Source organism: Xiphophorus hellerii, chromosome 21 (genome assembly GCF_003331165.1).
Source record: "Xiphophorus hellerii strain 12219 chromosome 21, Xiphophorus_hellerii-4.1, whole genome shotgun sequence".
NCBI classification, from domain to species: domain Eukaryota; kingdom Metazoa; phylum Chordata; class Actinopteri; order Cyprinodontiformes; family Poeciliidae; genus Xiphophorus; species Xiphophorus hellerii.
The window spans coordinates 21,769,264-21,792,033 of NC_045692.1; the positions used below are offsets into that span (position 1 = coordinate 21,769,264).

At 37.0% G+C, this 22,770-nt stretch overlaps 1 protein-coding gene across 1 annotated transcript in view; it reads right to left on the minus strand.

Moving 5' to 3' along the window:
* The window catches only part of LOC116712028 (cadherin-12-like), a 150,310-nt gene extending 140,841 nt beyond the window's left edge, over nt 1-9,469 (minus strand). The window contains exon 1 of the mRNA XM_032551693.1: nt 9,013-9,469. The gene's annotated coding sequence lies outside the window, so the exon portion shown is untranslated. The remainder of the gene's footprint in view (nt 1-9,012) is intronic.
* Nucleotides 9,470-22,770: the final 13,301 nt, after the last annotated feature.

The window sequence follows — 22,770 nt, forward strand, 5'->3', positions numbered from 1 at the left end:
CAAAAAAGATGTCCTTAAGAGTCACTGTGATTTAGGTGCGTTGGAGGTGAATGGGCAATTTGATGTTAGACCGGCACTCTGGAGAACTGCAAACTGAGAAACAGACAACAATGTTCCGCTGTCTCCTCACTGACATTTCCCACAAAGGCATTTGTCTGAAGATAAGCATGAATGGAAAAAAGTAAAGTGCTTCTTTGTCCTTATGCTCTCATCTAAGACCACACCTCAGTGATTTTCACTATTTATTTATTTTTTATCTGAAGTTTTCTGCTGGATTTGTAGGGTAAAAATGAACTGGAAGTATTTAGAATTCTTTTTTTACTCTTGAGGTTTTCAACATTTAAAAATGTCAACTTGTAAATTATTTTACCATTGGTGCAGTCAGAGATTAGAAATCCTGTAATAAAAATCCAATATACAAGTGCTGAACATTCTGCAAAAACACTAAATCTTAGCAAATATTTTTGATCAGATTCAGCAAATATCTTAATGGACTTAAAATAAGACAAAATTAATTTACAAGTAGTTTTTCAGCAAGATGTAGCATCTTATTTTAAGTAAATAAATTCTTAATATTGATTAAATATATATATATGTTCCACTTACAGCATGGGAAAAAAGTTTTGTTATAAGTGAAATAATCTGAAATTGGAACTAGTACATGTTTATTAATTTTTATGAGTTATTTATTTAGAATAAGCTCCAATATCTTTCTGAAAAGTTACTTGCAAGTTAGTTTTGTCTTATTCCAACTGTACTAAGATATTTTCACTGGAGGCTGGATTGAGAACACTTTGTAAGACTTTGTTTTTTGCATGGATAGAAATAGCAACAACCTGAAAAACCAGTACATTTTCAAATTGCATGCTAAAGAAGCAAGCGTACTCTTGTTTCTTGTTTGCGGCTGAAGCTAAACAGTTTATTTCCGTCTTTTACTTTCTTCAAACACAGTAAAGAGTTAGAAATTGTACAAAATTTTCAGCAGTACTCTGTGTGACCATCAAACTGATGTTATGTCAAACTTTGCAATAAAAAATAAAGCAATTTATTTCTGAATTTATCAGAAAGATTAACGAGGAACTCCAGTTTCTCTTATTTAAGTCTCTTTCCTCATTTGTAGTTGGAAATATTTGTCCTCTTGGCATAAAAACATAATTATAAGCCTTGCAGCTACATTATAATTCAGAGTGCCTAATGAGACACCTCAGATTTTCCCCCTTAATTCCATATTTGCATCGTTTTCACTGAATTGTTTCAGCTTGGAAATATTGCCTGAAGTACAAATGCACAAATTTGTTTTGGTTGCCTTGTTAGACTTGAAAGTCGAGACTCATTTTGAAACTATAAAACTGAAAGTGCAGGGATAAGATTGTTACAAATGTATGGAGGAGGATTGGGGTCACTGAAAAAAAACATATTTCATTTTTTCCTCAGAATTTTGACTTTAAACTTCTGAGATCAAAAGTCAGAATTCTGATAAAAACATCAATATTCTTTTTTCTGTGGCCCTAAGTCTCTTCCATAAAATATCCTAGAAACGGCAATAAATACCTAAATACATAAATAAATGACTGTCATTTATTTACGTCCAGCGGCCATATTGGATTTGTGGGTTGTAGTTTGTGAGAAACCTCCAACTCTCCTTCTGTACATTCCAACTTTCCAACTTGGTGTTGTTCTGGTTTTATCATTCTGAAATGGAAACTTTTCTCTTGACTCTACAAGTGAAAATCAGCAAATGGCTTATAATGCTACAGCTGTCACAAAGTGGAACCTCCATCATATGAACAGTGGGTGACATTACATACAGCTGAGTTTCAATATATACTCACAGCATAACAGTAGCATAAAGGAGAAGACTAATATTTTATGTCCAGCTGAGATTTGCATTATGCTCCGGTTGCAGCCAGCTACTGCTGTTCTAACATCTAATTCCTGCAAGTAAAACAGAAACCTGATAATTTGCCATGATAGAGAGACGATGAGATACAGCAGGATCAGCCTCCTGTTGTGCGTACTTGTGCACACAGACTTGAGATTACCGCTCAAATATTACAAATCGTATGCAGAACTGCTCATGTACACATCCCCTATGCTCCCTCGGCTACAGCTACTTAGCATATTCTCTTCTTTACCTCAATAAATCCTAATTTGGTATTCCCAAATGTAACTGAGGCTGATATTATAGGAAGGTTGTGCTACATATAATGTGATGGTAGATAGAAAAAAGAGGGATACATTTCTGCCATAAAATGTTTATATTAATCTATGGAAATTTTCAAAAGTTGAGTGTTTGACTTTAGAAATTCAGAAATTAATGCTTTTTTTTTAGCACTTTTTAGAACTTTGAGTTTTTTCTAGCAAATTTTCAACTTTCAAAACTCTGAAATTGTTTTTTCTTAAAAAAATGTTGAGATTAATCTCAATATTTTGACAAATGTACTCCTTTTTTCTGTCTACAATTGCTCTAATAAGAAGTTAGTGAGCAAAACATTCCTGCAGCTCTGTGTTAAAGATAGTCTATGCTGCAGGTATCCTGCTAAACTGTGGTAAAGAAAAGGTAGAAGTTACAGTTGCTTTACTAAAAATCTCCATTATGTTATTTAATTGGTCAGTGATGTATACTATAAATATTTCAACATGGAAATTCAATTTGCAGATTCATTCTAATATGATTTGGATCTTATACTTACATTCAAAATCACATACCAGTATTTTCTTAAGATGATTTAGATCTTATAGTATATTTTTAGCAACAATAAGATGGGACCATATGGCCTTATGTTAAATCCTATGTTACCAGGTAATCTGTAGTGTTAAAGAGGGGTTCAGGATTACAAATCCCAGGTTCTCTCAGATAAACATGCCAATATTGCATTAAAATTACAAAAAAGTCAAATTTGAATATACTGAATCTGACATGTTAGCTTGATCTAATATCAGCATACATGAGTAAAGTTTAGAAGACTAAATTACCTGATAATAAAAGTCGTCAGCTGGAGATTTAATATAAAGCTCTGTGAATAACAGGCCAGCTCTTATCATTACTGAAGGATTAACTGATGGACTTCTGCCACACAAACTTATTAAGGTTCTGAAGAGCCAGGCCTAAATGAAAAATTTATTGACCCAGCAAGACTGTACTGGAAAAAAGCAGCCACTAATGGCCTCGGAGTCATCTGCAAAATTTAATCAGTTCACCAAAATGGGAGTATTCCATATTTGTTTTCACCTTACACTTTCCTGCAGAACAGCTCAGCCCCAGTAATGAAAGGCCCCTAAGCAACCTCTCTAGAAATCATTACAATCCCACTTTACCTCTAGGGTCACTAAACTAATAGTCACTCACCTGTGTGACAGGAAATCTTTCCCAAGTTGCCAATAGGGGGCCAGCAGGGTTGTGTTTAAGGTTATGGAGTTGAGTCCAGCCAGAGATGGCGGTTTATTGTTCTGATGAGTCCCAAGGAGTGAGAGCATCAATTTCACATCAGAAGCAATGAATCACAAATGAAAAGGAGCGGGGTTGCACATATGCATTACTAATTGTCTGTCTGGCCAGCAGTGGCTGCGTTACCTCTCGTATTTTAGACACAGGAATTAACTCTACTTAGGTATGTTATCATACACTACCTCCTAACAGAGAATACATTATAATAAGTATTTTTGTACTTCCCACCAAAAAAAGTTGGAAACTGAACCTTTTTTAAGGAGACTTCTTATGTCATATTCACATTTTGCACATTTTTGTACTTCCATTTGGGATTCTGCTTCTAAAAACAACCAAGCGCGTAAATAAACCACCCAGCTGCTTTTTAGCAATAAGTTGATGTTTTTTGGTGTCTGGAAAATGAGCCATTTCAAAAACATTCCAAGTGCAACGCCACAAATCAGCAGGCACTGCCCCCTGTTACCTAGCAACCCAAGCTGAGCCCCAGCACTTTTGGTCAGCTGGTTTTAGTGCTGTATAATGGCTGCTGGAACAGACAAGTGTTTTGCTGTTGACTTACCATCCAGAAACCACTTGCTGCATTCTTGATGGTTGTGCAGGAGGTTCTACTTCTGCTTTTCAAAGATGTACGATTGTATGATTGCACATCTGTTTGCAACCATTTTCACATGATAGTGTAAACATCGAGTTGGGCGGCATGACCAGCAGCAGCTTATTCGGATTTAAAGTGACAAGACACCCTAAAACGGCTCATTTTGAAAGACGAAAATCTCAAGATCTCAGGATGATTTTGTGCAAAAAAATAAATTTAATGAACATGTAGAAAGGTTGATCAACGCCAATCATCTTTTAAGTACATTTAGACATTAATGAGCATCCTTCTGGAAATGCTTCAATCACAATTTCAAGTTTCTTGGAATGCAACAACATCTCTCCTGTCTCTAGTTATTAGGGAAGTTCTGTTTTGTTTAGCCTTAGCTACTTCAAGGGTAGAAGTAGGTGAAAGTTTCCATTACAAAACTGTTCTGGTCTTTATTTTGTTGGTGAATCTCTCAAAGGGATCGCAGAAATCTGCCCAGGAACACAAAGGGTCATCCAGGTATTTTCAGACTTGCCTCAAAGTGTTTCAAGCTTCATTTTTTCTTCTCATTGAACAAAAAAGGTAAACAAACTGACCTCATCTTGGGGTTTCCTTGAAATATTCAAAGCTTGTTAACTGCAATGATTTTAAGTGGGATTGCAAGAGAGAGAAAAAAAAATCTGAGAAGGCTGATTAATAATGTTGTTTTTCTCGAGCCCTCCGACTGTGGGCATTCTGAGATAAAAACCCCAGCAGTGCTCATGTGTGAGTAATAATCAGTGTTCAGACAGTGTGCAGTTTGAGTCTCAGAGGAGCCGCCTCACCTTTTATCTTACATGGAACACCATACCGAGCTCGCCGCTTTGTCTTTTTCTCACGGCAAAACAGTTGTGTCCTCGATATGAAATGGTATCATCAGGTAACCGCATCCTTCCTACTTCTATTTTCGCCGGCCGTTTCAGATAGCATGCGTACACCACAGGGAAAGTTCAATTCGTTTGCTTTACCCGACGAGAGCCTGCACGAACTGTGAGCTTTTACCTCTGTAGGGGGGTTTTTCTACCACACAGAGGAAGAAATGAAGAAAAAACCCGACAGACGAACAGAGACAAATCTATATAAATAATTGCTAAGTGGAGTGGAGAGGAGTTGCCCATCATTCAGACAAGAAGAGTGTGCAATATCTCCGGGAGATTGAGAGTCATCCATCACTGCAAGACTTTAATTTGAGATGTTTAGGACTGTTGCTGATGATTGTCTGGAGAGGCAGGGGACGTCTGGTCTTTGGAGGTCTGCAGGGGTCTTTGCCTGAGTGTGGCTCACAGTGGGGGAAAAATTGCTGCCTGACACGAAGCCCGTTTACACAGGCACAATGCAATAGTTTCACCCGAGATTGGCTGCGAGCACACAGACAGAACAAGCAAATCACTGTCTGATTAGCATTCAGATGCTTGAAAGTGTGGAAGCAAGTTTCTGACAGCTTATTACATCTTTTGGCGCTACGGTAATGCACGCCGACAGATGCGCTTTGGTGCACGCGCACACACTCGGACACACCTCATTTAGAGCGGAATGATGTCAAAATGAGTCCATTGAGTGGGGGGCGGAGATTGCAGAGCCCAAGGTAAAGAGAGTCTGGAGACTCCAAATAATCTCAAGTATTGATTCCATTTGAGCCCCGAGGCTCCTGATGGACACGCACTTAGAAATGCAGCAATAGGTGGCACATCCGTATGACTGATCACTGTAGCTCTGCTTTATGGTAAGGCGTGCAGACTATCTATAAATAACAGCTCTCTCTAATCAAACGGAGCAGCAGATCCGAAGACGTGATGACAGCTTGGTAGACGTATGCTGTAATTTACCACAGAGCACTTAGTCTAGCCATTAAATTTACATGGACACAGTGCAGAGTTGACTTTTCCTTTGCCTAGGCATGCCGCAGCTGATGTATAACCGCCGACCCATGATGGCATTGGATGACATATTTCACTTTGGAGGTGTGCAGTAGTTTTATACCCTAAAACAAACCAGAATTATAATTAAATGTCAGTTAACTCAACAAATCAAAACAATCTGGATTTGATTAAATCTGTGCAGTGTGTGGCCGCCTGTAACAAGATAATCTGATGTAAAGCTGTTCGGTTTTTGACATTGTGATGGGATGCTGCATCCTGTCCTGTTAGCTGGACTGGCATCTATCCAGCGTAGACAAGACGAGGGCAAGAATACAGAATGGCATTCTTCATGCAAGGAAAAAGGAGGTTATCTCAGGAGAATATCATGTTCCAATCATCGAGTTGGTGAAATTAATGCCTTCATATGCACCTGAGACGGTTAGTGGCGTTGGCGTTTCATAATAACTCCAAGTATATTGCATGTGTCTTGACTTATCCCCTCTCTAATGCAGTTATAATACCTGAGTGGTCGGTGGCTGCATGCCTTGAATGCTCATTTTCTGCACAGCAGCCTCTGTGTACTCAAAGTGTCCGGCTTCTCCTTTTCCCGAGACGCAGACTCCTTGGAGTATAATTTGATTATTCCAAAGCAGGTGTTTTCAGCTGAATGTTGATAAGAGAACTGAGCGCCTCAAACACTTAAGTAAGGGTGCATTAGATCTCCCTGAAGCAGTGGAGGGTAAAGGCTTATTTTTCATCTAATCTGCAAGTGAGGATGGGATTCACTGAAAAGCCGCATATGGTACCTCTGCAGACTAGAAAAACATTGCAAATACCGAGAAAATGAGGGGACTGATCCTCATTATACCTGATGCAAAATCAGCCATGCATATGGCATAAAAAGTCCCAAAAAGTGGATTAAGTTCAAGTCAGTCCATCTTTCTGCTACTTGTTTGCAGGAAGAGATGCATATCTAATGTAATCACAACTTACAGCAGGTTTGCACAATCAATAGGTCTCTTCAAATTTGTGTCAATGCATTTCCAATGTCGCTCTTTTGAACTGACAGCTATGTAACGGAAAAAGTTACATCTATAAGCCAATTTTTTATACAAGCTTAACTCACATCCCAATAGTTAGTATTTTTCAGTACTGGCCCAGTAGATTGGGTCCAAACAAAAAGAAACTTCTCAAGCAAAGTCTACCATGTGGCCTAAAATGTCCCAAAGACTGGATTAAGTAATGCCGGTCCAAGTGGCTGTCACTTGTTTGTAACATACAGTAGATAGTACATTGCAATGGGTTTGTAGAATCAATAGATCTCTTTTTTTATCAATGTATTTCCAATGTTGGTCTATATGTTACATTTCTGAGCCTGTTTCCAAGCATTACCCTAACCCTCGTCAGTTTCTTGAACACTGCTTTTGCCACATCATTTAAATTGTTACTCTTTTCCAGTATTGTGCCTATAGACTGAGTCCAAACAAAAGACTTTTAAACAAAATCTACCATGTGTTGCCTAAAATGGCCCAAAAAGTGGATTACATTCAACCCAATCCATGTTGAGGCTGCTTGTTTGAAATATATGCACATCTAATGTCATTGTACTTTAAATGGGTTTGCAGAATCAAGAGATGTTTATTTTTGTGTCAATCTCTTTCCAATATTGGGTTTCTGAATCAGTGGCTGTGCAACGGAGGAAGGTTTCCTCTGTGAGCCTTTTGTTTCCGAGCATAACCATAACCTAAGCCACACTATCTGCATTTCCATTACAAATGTGTGTAAAACTTTGTCAACGTCTAATGTCTAAAAAATAAGAAACACTAACAATCACACATGAATAGGTTTTGCACAATAACTCACTAAAAGACATGATGCACCATCGTCCTCCTCCAAATTCCTGACATCTTCGTAGTCGTTTAGTACTAACATCCTGTTATTGATCACATGACTTGTCTGATGCAAAAGTGTTTCCATAGCAGTGTTGTGAAATAAACTAATTTCGATGCAGCTGAAAACCCAACTCATCCTGGTTTTTATCAGAAGATGTTTTTTTTTTTTTACATTGCTGTTTCTAATACTCAAATTTATTGTCGTAATTCCAATTTGCGCAGTTTTACAGTCAATAGAAATGCAGCTACTCTTCTGTCTTCCCACATAAGAATAATTATCCTTTTGCAGTATTAACCAATGATATGCATGTCTGTTGGAGTTACTATAAGTTCCAATGGGTTTGCAGAATCAACAGATCAATTTACTTTAGTTGAATAGACACTTGTTGTTGTATGAAGACTGTAAGCAAACAGGGAACCTTCTCAAGCCAAACCAACTCTTTATTTTTCTCTTGATGTCTTTGCAATCTGTTTATCTAAATCAACAGCTGCTAGTGTATCTGTGATCCTGTTTCTACCCCTAATCATAGCCAGATTCCTTCAGATTCCCACCTTTCAGAACATAAAAAGACTCTACAGACAATAGGAATCCTCTCAGGCATGTAGATCATGTACGATTTTCAACTCGACACTTAACTGCGTTACCAGAAAAGACGAGTCTGATGCATTAAGGTCATATCTTCCACTTGGAGCGGAGTAATAATTCCCACGTTTCAACAGATCATTTCAGCGCTGATTGGATGAGATGGGACTTCTTTTTGTGCTGCTCCACGTCATAAGCACAGCTCTGAACAACTTGCCAAAACCTTTTGACACAGCGTGGTGAGATAATCACAGTTGAGCGCAGAGTTAAAAAGCCGCACAGCCCTTTTCATATGCAGATGAACCCAAAAAAAGAAACTCAGACCTACAACTTGATGTCGGCGCACTCGCCGGATCCCGACACGTGTCTAATTGATGCTTTTCTCCCACCTCATTTCGCTCTATGAGCCCCGACAGAGAAAAAAGTGGCGGCAGTGCTCGAAGTTAAACCGCATTACAACACTATGAAGGGCACACGTTTCATCCGCTTCACTGGAGGCTCGCAAAGGAAATTAAAGCAATAACTTCATCAAACAGAACATCTAGACTGTGGAGTTGTTTAATGTTAAGTACTTTTCTGTTTAATACTAACAGAATATAAAACACACTTACCTGTGATGGTAACTTGGAAGCTGAGGAGCAGCCAGTTTAATCCAAAATCTCACTGAATCAAACTGTCCTTCCACCTTTTACGCAAACGCGGTCTCCCTCTTTCTCCTTTCACTCCTTTTTTTTTTTTTAATAATTCCTTTTCTCGCCTTGCTTTCCTCTTTGGCGCCTTTCAGTCATCGTCCCGCTCTGTCTGTGTTCACTTTGAGCGCGAGCTGGAGCATAACGGGACCGCACGCGCCACGCCGCACCGCAGGAGACGAGGTTCAGAGCTGGAGAATGCACAGGAGCTGTACCTAAAGTGAAGTGCGTCCGAGCGGATGCAGAACGACGACCGAATGATGGGGAGGTGGGGAGAGAGAGAGAGAGCGACTGAGTGAGCAGGGCAGTGTGTGTGTGTGTGTGTGCGCAAGGAGGAGAGAGGAGGTGTGTGTTTGAAGCAGAGAGAAAATGTGAGGAGGGTCTGGGAGTACTGCCGGCTCGGTGGTGAGCGACGGTCGTGATTGCACTGGCGTAAGGCAGGAGAGCAACACCCCCCACCCTTCCCCAACTCCTTCATCAGATCCCCCTGAGCACCGAGCATCTTCATCATCAAGCAGATTAGAGCCAACTAACACCCCACCCCCATCACCCCCTGAAGACACACACATGCACACACAGAGAGCCAGGGCTGTGCTCTGTGGTCACAGGGGACATCCTAATTGGAGAGACTGTTGGAGATGCTTCTTTTGTCTCAAGCTCATGCGGTGGCCAGGCCTTTGAAGACGAACTTGGGGTTTCTTTTATCAGTTTTTCTCTGAATTTTCCTTGAAATCTTTGGCAGCACACTGCCATCCAAACAGAACGAAGTGTGTAAGAAATGATAGATTTGCCACTGGTTCAAGTAGATGGGTCACCTTAAATCAAACTCTAGTCCTCCAGGGTCGCCCACCTGCATCGTTCAGGTGATGCAGATCCTGGTCCAACACTGCAGAAAATTTAATCTTACAAAGCATTTTAGTCTCAATTATATAGAAAATATCTGGGTAACCTTAAAATAAGACAAAACTAACTTACAAGTAACTCTTCAGCAAGTTTTTTTAAAAGTAAATATTGTCTAAATATTGATTAAAAAGTATTAGTTCCATTTATTATAAGATATTTTTCCCATGTAAGAGGTGAAACAATCTGCCAGTTCAACTAGAACTTTATATCTTGCTGAAAAGTTAGTTTTGCCTCATTTGCACTAAAAGCTATTAAACATACTTGATAAGATTTTGTGCTTTTGTAGATTGAAATGGCTGGATTATCTCCTCAGTATAAAAAGGTTCTCCAGAGTCCTAATAAAAATGGAAGTATTTGAATCTAAAAGTTGCAGGACAAAGCTGGGTTCCCACCGACCGTAAAATTGTGCAAAATGGAATTTCAAAAATAAATCTGCATAATGGAAGCACGCCAGTTTAGAAAAAAAACTCGAGTTTTTCCACAAAAAGTTGTTGCTCTAGGATGAGAGGTTTTTTTTTTTTGTTGGTTGTATCAGAATTGGTGTATTTAACAAATCAGTAATGGAACAACCAGATGTTTCTACTGGCGGAAAAGAGGAAGAAGATACTTCTACGTTAGTTTTGTCTTCAAGTGTATCAAGAAATTTGCACTATAAACTAAACCAAAAATACTAGGTAAGATTTTGATTTTGCATCCATACTTTTGGAAAGCAACCAATCCAGGAACGCCAATCATTTTCCTTGGTGCTGATTGGCTGAACCTCCAAAAGCGGATATAAAGAAAATGTTCAGTTCTGTGGTAGAGGTAATTAATGCACATTAAGGTATATTTGGTGTTTGAAATGAGTGATTATAAGCAGTTTTAGAGGTTATCTCAAGTAAACACATAATATCTCCCATTAAAACATATATGTTTTTTTTTTACAACAAAAAACTCATTAATAATCTCTTTCACATGAATGAATCAATAATGAAAATTTATATTTAAAACCTTTTTAAAAGGGTGAAAAACCCCTAAAATCTGATTTGTCAGCCTGTTCATATGAGGATATTTTCAGTCATTTTCAAACAGCATTTCTGCCTGAAATGGCCATCTCCACTTCAGTCTGTGTTTCCCTTTTCCATTTGATGCATCTCCTCCACGGTGCAGTCCAGGCTGGAAGCATATGGCTAGCCATCAAACTGAAATAGCCCTCATTATACTGCTCCGCAGGGTCATCTTCTATGAATATGCCCATAAAACGTCAGCCTCAGCCTGTAAACAAACAAGTGTGCACCAATGATGAATATATTGGTGATTGGTCAGGAAAGCGGGAAAACTGAGAATATAGCAACGATAATCTTCAGCGGCATAACAAGACCGTTCTGATTGCAGGAATTGGCATGTGGGAGAAAACGATGACGGCGTGTTGGGGTCGCTGCAGGTGGATAAATGTACTTCATTTTTGCCAAAGTACTCACATTTCCAGATTAATCTCAGACATTTTCTCAAAAAAAAATAATAAAAAAAACATTTCTGAGTTTGAAAAGATTTTTTTTTCTGGAAAAAAAGAAAACTTTGGGATTAATCTCAAACTTTCAGATGTTTTTTTATTGCAAATTTTCCACTTTTGGAGTTCAGAAATGTCCTACTTTTTCTTTCAACATTTCTGAGATAAATCTAAAAAATCTGAAATGTACTCTTTTTTTTCTATCTACAGCAAATACGCCACTGCAGAAAACTGATGTCAAATTAAAAGTCAATTTAGTTTCTTTTCCCACATTTTTATTTTATAAAAGGTACTTTGATGATTTTAGATCCTCAAGTAATTAATCTATTTGTTTGAAGCCATAATTTCATCTCGCTTGCAAAATTCTTTGTTTCGGCTTTTTTCTTGCTCTCCTAAGTGTTGGAAAGCGTTTGAACCATGGTTTATTGTGCTTGTTGGGATGTTTCATTATTCTTTACAGACTGAAAGTTGAGTAAGCACAATGGACCAGGTGGAAAGTCAGGGTCTAAGATTCAACTTTGGCACCTGAAGGGAGTTTTTTCACTGATTTCCCTCACATAAATCTTAATGTTGCTTTCAAATTGAAAGATTTATTCATTAACACAATTGTCTGCTTCTCCTTTTTTCCTGGGCTGCTAATTGGTGTATCCTCCAAAGGAAACATATTTTATTTAATGGTTTTGTTTTGTTCTATTTCTTCATCTTTGTTAAATAATCAATGAATATCTGTAAGAAATTGCAAACTATAATTGTCAACCTGATTTTAAAACCTCGATATATTCATTTTCCAATAAATTGATATTGTAGTGCATTGCAATCCCTTAAAAATAAACAACTTCATTTAAAAACTACTTTTTGCGTTTACTTATGTTGTCTCTGAATAATATTTAAATTGGTTTTTATGTTCTGAAACATTTAATTGTGACAGACGTGCAAAAAGCAGTAAACTAGGGGCAAACACTTTTCTACGCCACTATAGTGTCCCGACATTGTCGGGATGCTCTTGCATAGTAAACAGTTTGGGATAAACTCGCCACCGAAGTCTCGCTCGGGATAAACAAGCACACATTTACGTTGAGCATAAATTCAGCCTCGCTGGTTGCAAAAAGCTGCAGTTTTTTTCTTCAGGCTTCAGTCTGAACACAGCGTGTGGCTGTCAGCCAACATTCACTAGTTAAGTGAGCAGCAACACTATAGCTGAGCTGCGAGAACTTTGGCTTGTTCAGCTGCTGAGCAAAAACAACAACCACTTCATGTTTACTTGATAGTTGCTGGAGAACAGCAGCAGCCTGTCAGAAAGCTTTCAAATGAGTCCGTATGATCGGATCATAAACACAGACATGAGTTTTGAATGAATGACTACCTTAGATTGGATGCAGATTGATGCCACAGACCAGACATGTCTCCATACCAAACTGAATACAAGAACTTCAGTTTGCTGATAGTGCAGTAAAATGAGACATTTTTATTATTCAGATTCGCTACATCAAGACATTAGTTTGAGTGTAACTGTTTGGAAAATATAGTATTTCCAAAAAACATAGAGCCGCATCCCTCAACAATTTCTGATCATATCAATTGGTAAAATATTACCCGATTTCAAAACGTTCACTGCGGAGAAAAAGTTAAATGTATTCAGCTTGATGGTGACACAGCTTGCTGAATATTAATTCAACAAAATGAAATTCAATTAAATATTAAATGTAATGATTATCATTTTAAAAACTGATGAGTAAAAGTAAATGACAAGATTTTATTTTACGCTTTTAGTCAAAATGGAACAAGAAAAAGTACAGCGGGACATCTGGTTGCTATGACAGAGTACTACTGTCATGCTACGAAAAACATTAAATAAAAAGATTAAACTCGTCCAAGAATCAAGTCCTATTATGAAAATAAAGTCATATGACAATAAAATCGAAATAGATTAGTCTTAACATAAGAAAAAAGTAATATAAGAATAAAGTCGTACAAGAATAAACAAGGTATCACAAGGATAAAGTTGAAATGATACAAAAATTAAGTCATACTAGAATAAAATCAAAATTTATACTGGAATAAAGTAAGAGTATTACAAGAATAGTCATTACTAGAACAAAGTCATACAAGAATAATCCAAATAATATGAGAATAAAGTCAGAATATTACGAGATTAAAGTTGAAATAATATCAGAATAAAGTCGTAATGTGACTTTCAAAGTACTATGACTTTATTGTAAGTGCAGTTTTTTTTTTTATTTGGCGTGTCCCTAATATTCCGTCATAGATTTCAACCCAATACATGCGACACTTTTGAGGTTTATTATTAAAAATCCCGAAAAATATTACTACAATGTGTTGGAATATTGCGTGAAATCCAATAAAATACATATTGAATTTTATTTTTTAACATAAAATCTGAAGAAGTACAAAGTACAGCTTTAGAAATAAGAGCCAACTGCACCATTGAAAACCTCACTGTTACTAAACTAAATATTAATTTCTGAACTCTTCCTGAGTTAAAGCATTACTATTGTTGTTTTAAATGAATAAGAACTTGTTTTCTTTGCATTGTTTGAGGTCTGGAAGCTCTGCCTCTTTTTTGATATTTTGACCATTTCTCATTTCCTGCAAATAAATCCTAAATTTTTGGTGGGAATTTCAGAGACATGTTGTCAGCAGTTCATAGAATAAAGGAACAATCTTCATTTTAATCAACATATACCTATGTTAAGTAAAATCAGAGAAACTGAACATTTTAAGTGGTCTACATTTTTTCCAGAGTTATATATAAATACTGTTGCAAGACGCTGAACCTGTTTAAGACCTCCCTTTCCACTGGCATTAAAAAGATCTTAAATACTTTGCTTTTTTTCCCTCCACACTGCGGAAAGTAAAATGCAAATCCTTGTTATCCAAATAGGGCAATTTTCAGAGCAGCCATTATTTAAATGAAGCTAATAGGAGCATTCCGACTTGAGTCACTTTAAACAGACATGTATTAAATTTAACTACATCCTACAGTGTTCCACCGAAGATTTCATTGCACCTTCCAACACATTCCTGCTTTGTAATGCATGCTCCAGGCTCCTGCAGGGTGAGGGCAGAACAGGAAGGCTGTGGGTAAAAAAAGAAAGGTGCTTGTTTGGAGACGGAGAGGAACTCTGCGTGGTGGTAGACCTAATGAAGGCTTTGGGTTGTGTTGTCGGGGGATGTAGCGTGTAATGTGATTAAAGTCATTGATCTCACTGGGATCTCCAACATGATGTAAGCGAGAAAATATACAGGATATTCTCCATGCAATTCATGTAGAGAGCATAATTGGAATATTGTTGTATTTGGAAAAAGGTCAATAGCTGAAATATTGCTGCGCATGTAAACAAAGGCAATCTGTTGCCGTTGCTGTTGGTGGGTCCCCTTTCTCTCGTTTTCGCAGCATGGCGCCCTTAATGATGCTTTTAAACGCATCAACAGAGGTTAATTATTCATGATTTCTGCCCCGCTCACCTCACCTCTGAACTATTTTTGGCTTTGCTTAATTATTTTTCTGAATTACTGTCTTTAATTTAATATTTTATTGTTGGTTGTGTGTGTGTGTTGGTCAGCAGTTGTGCAAGCAGAAGTTAAATATTTAACTTAGTCCAGGCTGTTGATGCGACTCATGATGTGAAAAAAGCGTTTCAATTGCAGCTTTGCGAAATGCAGTAATTTCCATACTGACCAAAAACCATCACTTCCTCATCTAAACATGAATCTTTTCAAAATTGCTTTGTTTCCCTTAGATGAATTTATTTTGGTGATTCCAGTCAGTGGAAATGCAGCTAGTGTGACCATTTGACGTAATGCAGCTCCACACTTTGGTCAAACTTCAGAAGCTTTTTAGAGAAAAATCCAAGTTTTCCATCAACAAACAAATGACTCTAACAATGAAGCTTTTTGGGGAATGATTTACATTAAGTCCAGAGCTTTTAGCTGAAGCTATCTGCTTTCCCCCCTCACTATGCCTCTTATGTGAATTGATTGGCGCTCCAACATACTTGGACAGACCAGGGCATTCATTTCAAGTGTTCAAAGTGGTTTCTTTCTCTACTTCATGTTCATGTTTCTGAAGCTGTAACGTTGCGCAGTACGACGAGACTGAGAGAAAATAAAAGTTCTGGCGACACAGGCAGAAAGTTTCTTGTGATGCTTGTTTTAAAAAAAAATAAAAATTTTCTATTACATTGCATGAATCTATCGATATTGCCGTTTATTGAAATACCTAGGTGGGCAATTTAGCCAATTTATTCAGGTAACAAATACTGTTGACTACGTTGTGTGAAGCTTAACCATAAACCGTCATCATGGGGGTGATATAGATTTATTCAATCAGTGTCTGTCTCCTACAAGCTGTCTGTACTCCCAGAGCCGTTGCATACAGAATACCAATCCTAATTCTCTGGTTTCCTACTGTTGTGCAACATCTGTTCGCCATCTTTAGATACAAACCCTGGAGAAACTCAGCTGCTAGATAAACACAGTCCATCAGTTCGCCTTTTTTTTGGCTTTAATGTGGCGCCACAAGGCATTCACAGGCTGAAAAGTAAACTTAGTAACTCATCATTTTAATAGATTCTTGTTACATACTGAAGTTAATGTACAAAAAGAAATATTAGAGATTTATTTTTCTTTCTTATGCGTGATCATATTATTAAAACATTGGGACTATTTTTTACTTTTCATTTTACTCTATTCATCTTAAATAAAATGTATTGTATGACTGTTTTACACCCAACATTTTAAAAGGGCAGTAATTATGTAAAATTGACTTTTTTTTTTTTAGCTTTACATCATGTTTTAATGTTGTTCTCTCATCTGAAACATACCTAGAGTGTTGCTTCGATTCTTTAATGCATGTTTGAGATCTCCATCTTTAATCTCCATGGCAACCATTCATCTGTGTAAAAAGCTTTGGAGGACAAAGCTCCGCCTCCGAGGCGCAGCCCCTCCTCTTAGCTTCTCCGTGAAACGCTGGTAAAAATATTAAAGTGTTAATAGGAGTGATGCTGTGATGATTTCCTGAAGGCGGAGCTACAGAAAGAGCAGGAATTTTTAAAGAGACAGAGACCCAATTTCAAGATGTCATATTTGATATTAATAGCATTTTTAAATCAACTGAAGTTAACATATTTACTTGATTATGCTACTACTATGTGCCTGGAAAATGCATCAAACTTCCACTCTAACAGTTAAATAAGTGGAAGGGATGAACATTTATGCAATTATTTATTTTATCTTGTATATTGTCACTTATTTAAGTCATTTTTTGCCAAAAGTGACTTTAGCAAAACTTGACGTCGGCCATTATTATTATTTTTACTTAATTGTCATTATTTTGTACAAATCAGTTTTCACTCTGACATTAAAAAGGATGTATTTTATAATCTATTTTTGTCCAAAGAAGTTTAATTTCATTAAGCATGACTGATTTGTAAAAGGAGTAAAAGGATAAACTCGAGGATAAAATCAAAAGCGGTAAATACTTTTTATAAAATGCCGAAAAAGAAAGGAAACTTGTGTTTAGTCAATTATTTTTTTGTTGTTTCTTCCTGGTAAAATGCTGTTTTATTCCCTTTTGATCGGTGCTATTATTGTAAAAAAAAAAAAAGCTTTAAATTTTTTTTTTTTTATGTGATTATATGTAATTATTTGAAATTTTCCAGTGCAAAGTTTATCTTCCAGCTGGAAAGATTGCGCTGTAATTTTCAGGTTATATCTGCCTCACAAATTTTGGGCATACAGAAAAGCCAGTACAAATTTGAGGATTAGAAATTTGCATTCCTGCCAAACACTGACCTGAAATAAAAAAAAAGTAAAATAAAATGTGAAGAGCTTGAATCTTCGTCTCTAGACAGTAAGTCTTCTGCTTTCTGTTGTTAATGCCTTTTGAGTTGAGGGGTGACTCGGGTCATAATCAGGTTTAGTGTTGGGATTTGGGGGAATATGGTAATTGTTCATCTCCAGCTCAGCCATGGTTACTTGAAAATCATTTTAATCAATCTTGTTTTTGACATTTGCACCAGGAAAATGTTGGAGAAAGGGCTCCTAAGGTAAAACAAGAAGAAAACAGATGATGAAGCGTTTGTGGGGGTGTGGGCGTGCAGGGGTGGGCGGGTGTGTGTGTGTGCGGGGGTGGGTGTGTGGGTGTGTGTGAGGAAGATTTAGGCGGAAAAGGAGGCATCAGCTGGCTTCTGCTAATACCCATAACCTCCCAAATAGGGAAATCAAATAAAGAAAATCCAAACCCCACCTCCCTTTCTCCCCAATAGAGACCAGCATAAAAACGAATTACATGACATAAACATCAAAACTTTCTGGTTTCTCCCTGAAGTCTGGCAGTCGTCACTGACTGTGACCTAAATTCCCTAATTTTCATCTTCCAGGAGATTTTTCACGCGCTGCTACGCTCCTCTCTTGGCCATGCAGAGCACAGATGTCGTCTTATTTCTCCCCGGCATGCTGAAGAGTAGCCACACGTCTTAACCTTTAGCGATCCGGTCAGGGAATCAGTAGTGGCCCACATCAGTCTATAGAAAAGGTTAGTGAGGCATTAGCATTTAGGCATTTCCATATTTTATTTTTGATTGGATTGAAGATGGACAGATATGAAATAAAGAGTGGATTTTCATTTTTTTAAAATCTTATTTTACTATGATAAACTTTTAATGAAACAGATGGTTTAGAACTAGAGGTCCGGGGACCATTAACGGCCCCTGGACTGATTGATTGCGGCCCCTGACTTTGATTCAAGTAGTTGGAGACTTTCTACTTTTAACTAGGGCAAAATTATTGCAATGTAAGATATACTTACAATAGATAATGTTGGCAACGACACCAATTATGTGTCTTTAAATAACCAGGATTTTACTTTTTCCACATCTAAAGACTTTTACCTAAAACCGAGCTTTGCTGCACCCAGACCAGCTTTTTATTCATTTAGTAAACTCTTCTAAATACAGCAAGCCTTTCCAAACAGTGACCTAAATCCTTCATTTTATTGCTCAGAACTGACTAAAGTTTGTTCTCTTTTATTCCCAATTGATACACTGCAAAAACACACAATCTTACCAAGCATCATGATCTGGTTTCTAGTGGAAAATATCTTGGTACTCTTGAAATAAAACAAAAATAACTTATAAATAATTTCTCAGCAGAATAATTAGGCCTGTCTCAAGTCAATAATTGCTTAAAACTGAAACAGTCTTAGTTCCACTGGCAGATTATTTCACATTTGACAAAACAATTTTCCCACATAATAAGTGAAATAATCTGCCAGTGGAACCAGTACTTTTTCATGAATGTTAAGGAATAATTTACTTTAGAAAAGCTCCTATATTTTTCTGAAAAGTTACTTGTAAGTTAACTGTTATTTTAAGTGCATTTCAAGTAGTAGAAATTAGATGGAAAATAGTTGAGATTTTGTTTTGCAGTGTACCTAGACAATTGGCAACATTTCTTGAAAAAGATGCATTTGAAAAATCCTATTTAACTTTTGGGTCTTGACTTTATTTGTTTAATTAAAGCATTGCAAGCTTTTATTGAGTATGTAAAAGATTTTTTTTATTTATTGGCCCTCCAGTCGTTTTCACGTCACAGTTTTGATCTGTGTGACTGAAAGTTTAGACACTCCTGATTTAGAATATAACGTTTGAATGTAAAAATATCACTAAAAATGATGCAATGAAACACTGAATGACGTGAGAAGGCTTTTATTCTAGAATAAAAAGAGTGGTGGAGACTGAAAGCTGTATTTCAGTGTTTCCTGCGCTCAGCAGTCCTGTTTGACAGCCCCGCTCCCAGATCAACTCTGACCAGATGGCATGGCGTGGCCCTAGAGGACTCCATTTTTAATCCTCTTGGCACCAGCTTTGCTAAGCAAGAGGTGGAACGGCTGCTTGGAGTCGGGCGTCAATCATGGCACCTCAGCCTGACCCGCGCTCTGTGGGACACTGAAGCATTTCCACTGTAGCGTGCCAACAGAGAAGGGAAGAAAGGATACTTTACAAGGCCATTACAGGTAAACTGCTGATATGAAAGGAAAAATGATGGGCATCAACACAGATGCCTATGGAGAAGAAGCATGTTAGCATTAACTTTATTTTACCTGAAAAGTAAGGAAAGGTAACTCTGCGTTTTATTAACAAACCTGTTAATAAAAATACCCAGAATATCAGGAAGAGGATTGTGGAGCTGCACAAGTCTGGTTCAACAATTTCCAGATGCTTGAAGCTGCTCAGTGCATCTGTTCAAACAATTATATGTAGACTTGAAACGATTAATCGTGATTAATCACTAACTTAGCAATAGATTAATCATTAACTGAATTATACAGACTCAAAAACAGGCAATTTGCTGAAAGAACATATTCAGAGCAATAGGTATGATTCAACCCAGGAACAATTTCCAGATGTCTGGATGTGCTGCATTCAAGCAATGATATGTAGGGCGGAAACGATTAATTGGATTAATTGTGATAAATCGCTAACTTAGTAATAGATTAATCATTAACTGGATTACACAGACTAACAAAAGGCTTTTTGCTGAAAGAACAACATATTTAGAGGAGTAAGTCTTGTTCAATCTTGGGAATAATTTCCAGATGTTTGAATGGGCCGCATTCATCTGTTCAAATAATTATATGTCAGGTTCAAACGATTAATCATAATTAATCGCACATTTAGTGATCGATTAATTGTTAACTCAGAAAATCGCAATTTGTTGATGGAACAAGATGAGAGGTAATAACCCAAACATGTGCAAAATTTATATATAGATATATTTTCCATTTAAGATCAAAAATACATAAATACATTTGTAAATATGTTTTAGCCAAATTGCATAGTTTTAGTTTCACCTGGTTCAGGTTCACTAAAGGAATTTTATTAACTTTTAGGAAATAAAATGTTTATCTTCTTATTTTAAAAAAAGGAGTTGCATTATTTGTTAATCTTTTAATGCATTTCTATTAGTAAAAAAATGGCTTAAGTGCCTGAATGAGAAACCTGCAGACTGTGCCAATTATTTTATCAAATTTAATTGAAGAATTGTCAGAATAATTACTAAAATCATACTAGTTTCTAGTGAAAATATCTCAATACACTTGAAATATGACCAAAGTAACTTACAAGTCATTTTTCAGCAAGGATTAGGAACTTGTTTTAAGTCAACAATTCCTTAATATTAATAAAAAAAGTACTCGTTATACTTGTAAATTATTTCATTTATAACATGGGCGCATTTCTGTTTATAAGTGAAATAATCTCCCATTAGAACTTGTAACTTTTCTGTCATTATTAGGGATTTTTGGCTTACAAGTTTCTATATCTTGCTGAAAAGTTGCTTGTAAGTTAGTTTTATCTTATTTCAAGTGTAGTCAGATATTTGCACTAAAAATTAGACAAAAACACTTGGTAAGACTTTGTTTTTGTGGAGCATATGCATTGTACAATGGCTGCTGGAAAACAAGTGTTTTATTGTTGACTTACCATCCAGAAACCACTTGCTGCATTCTTGTTGGTTGTGCAGAAGGTTCCACTTTTCAAACACATACGGTTGTATATTTGCTCATCTCTTTGCAGCCATTTTCATGTGCGAATATAAACGTTGAGTGGAGAGCAGCAGCTGATATGGATTTAAAGTGACAAGATGCCCTAAAACAGTTCATTTTAAAAGGAGCTCAAAATATCCTAAACTGACATTATTTGAGTTTGTGCAAAAAACGTAATGAACATGTTTTGTATTGTATGTAAATCTATCCTAACCTGTTCAAGGAGGCATAAAGGATAACCTTTAAAAGAAAACATTTAAATCATCTTCATCCAAGAAAAACAGACTTGTATTTGTTTTCCTTTTTTCAATATTTTCTTAAAGCACAAGAATGATCGAGGAGGAATGGATGAATAAGGATGTTTTTGTCGAACCATAAGGACCCAGGTGTAGCATGCTATTAGAGGCCGAGCTAATGGAATCACCAGACTGTCGCTCGCTGGATCATCCAGCTCAAGACAAGACGAGACTATCCTGAGGGAGGTCAGGCCTAAAAGACGGCATCTGGAGCCACGCGCTGCCTCCTGCTCCCTCATTCACTTCATTTGCTTGCTTGAATGAGAGAAATACTGTGATATGCATCAAATCAAATGCAGTTTTTTTTTTTAAAGCTGGAACATTTAATCTTTGCTTTTCATCACTTCCTGTGGCAATATGCCAAAATTGTCATTTTAAGAAGCCAGTCTGTAACCATAAAAAGAAAAAATTTGGATTCCACGTCTTTTAGAGTCCTCCTCGTGAGTTTTGATTAGGGGGGAACATTCCAAAGTGCTAAATCAAAGAAGAATAATCTCTCATTAAGCCTGCGAAATCCTCTTCACAATCAAAAATCTGGGCCAAAACAAGGAGAGTCTTTAAGGAACACTCGGAACTGAATGCTGATCACAGTGTCAATGCTGCATTGATCTGAATGAAGCTGTAATTAAAACAGACGTTGCTTGAACGAAGCAAGCCACACTCAATCTGCCTGCGCCGCCGCTGTACAGGTTGCTATTAACAACAATCAGAGCAGGCAGTGGGACTGAGGCGTCTAATCAGTTTGTCAAAGCCGCAATGCCGCCCTAATGAAAGAGATTAAAAATGCTTATTCGAGGGGGCGGTCATTTCGCTGATGAGGGTTAAAGCAGTATATTATTATTGAATGCATCTTTCCTGTCTGGAATTTAACGTATTGCAAGTCAAACTATTATTTTGTGTCTGAACAAGAGGAAGAAATTCCTTCAATTAATACATTTTTATTTATACATTTTGTCTAGCTACAACCGCTACTTCTGTGTGCTTTGTGATGCACAAAGTAGTGCATATTTGATGTAAAAAGAAAATTATGCATCATTTTGGATGAATAAAAATCTAAAAAGGACCGTAAGACTTTCAATTCTGATTTGTAAGGTCACAACTCAATTCAGAAACAGTTTTAAATAAAGCTAAATATTTTAACTGGTGAATTAAATATTTAGTTTGTAACTCTGACTTTTATTGACATAGTTAAAGAAAATAACTATGAAATATGGACACCCACATGTTTTTCTTTGACATGCCAAATAAGCCAAATTATTTACAAACAGAAAATCCAAATAAAATTAAATTAATTTTTAAGCTTTTCACATTTTGATAAACCTTGAAATTTCTGAAAACCTTTCCTGGGGAATGTCAGAAACACCTTACCCTAAAAAAAAGGGAAAAAATGAGGTCACATGTCATCAGGTTGCAGTGGAAGGAAAAAA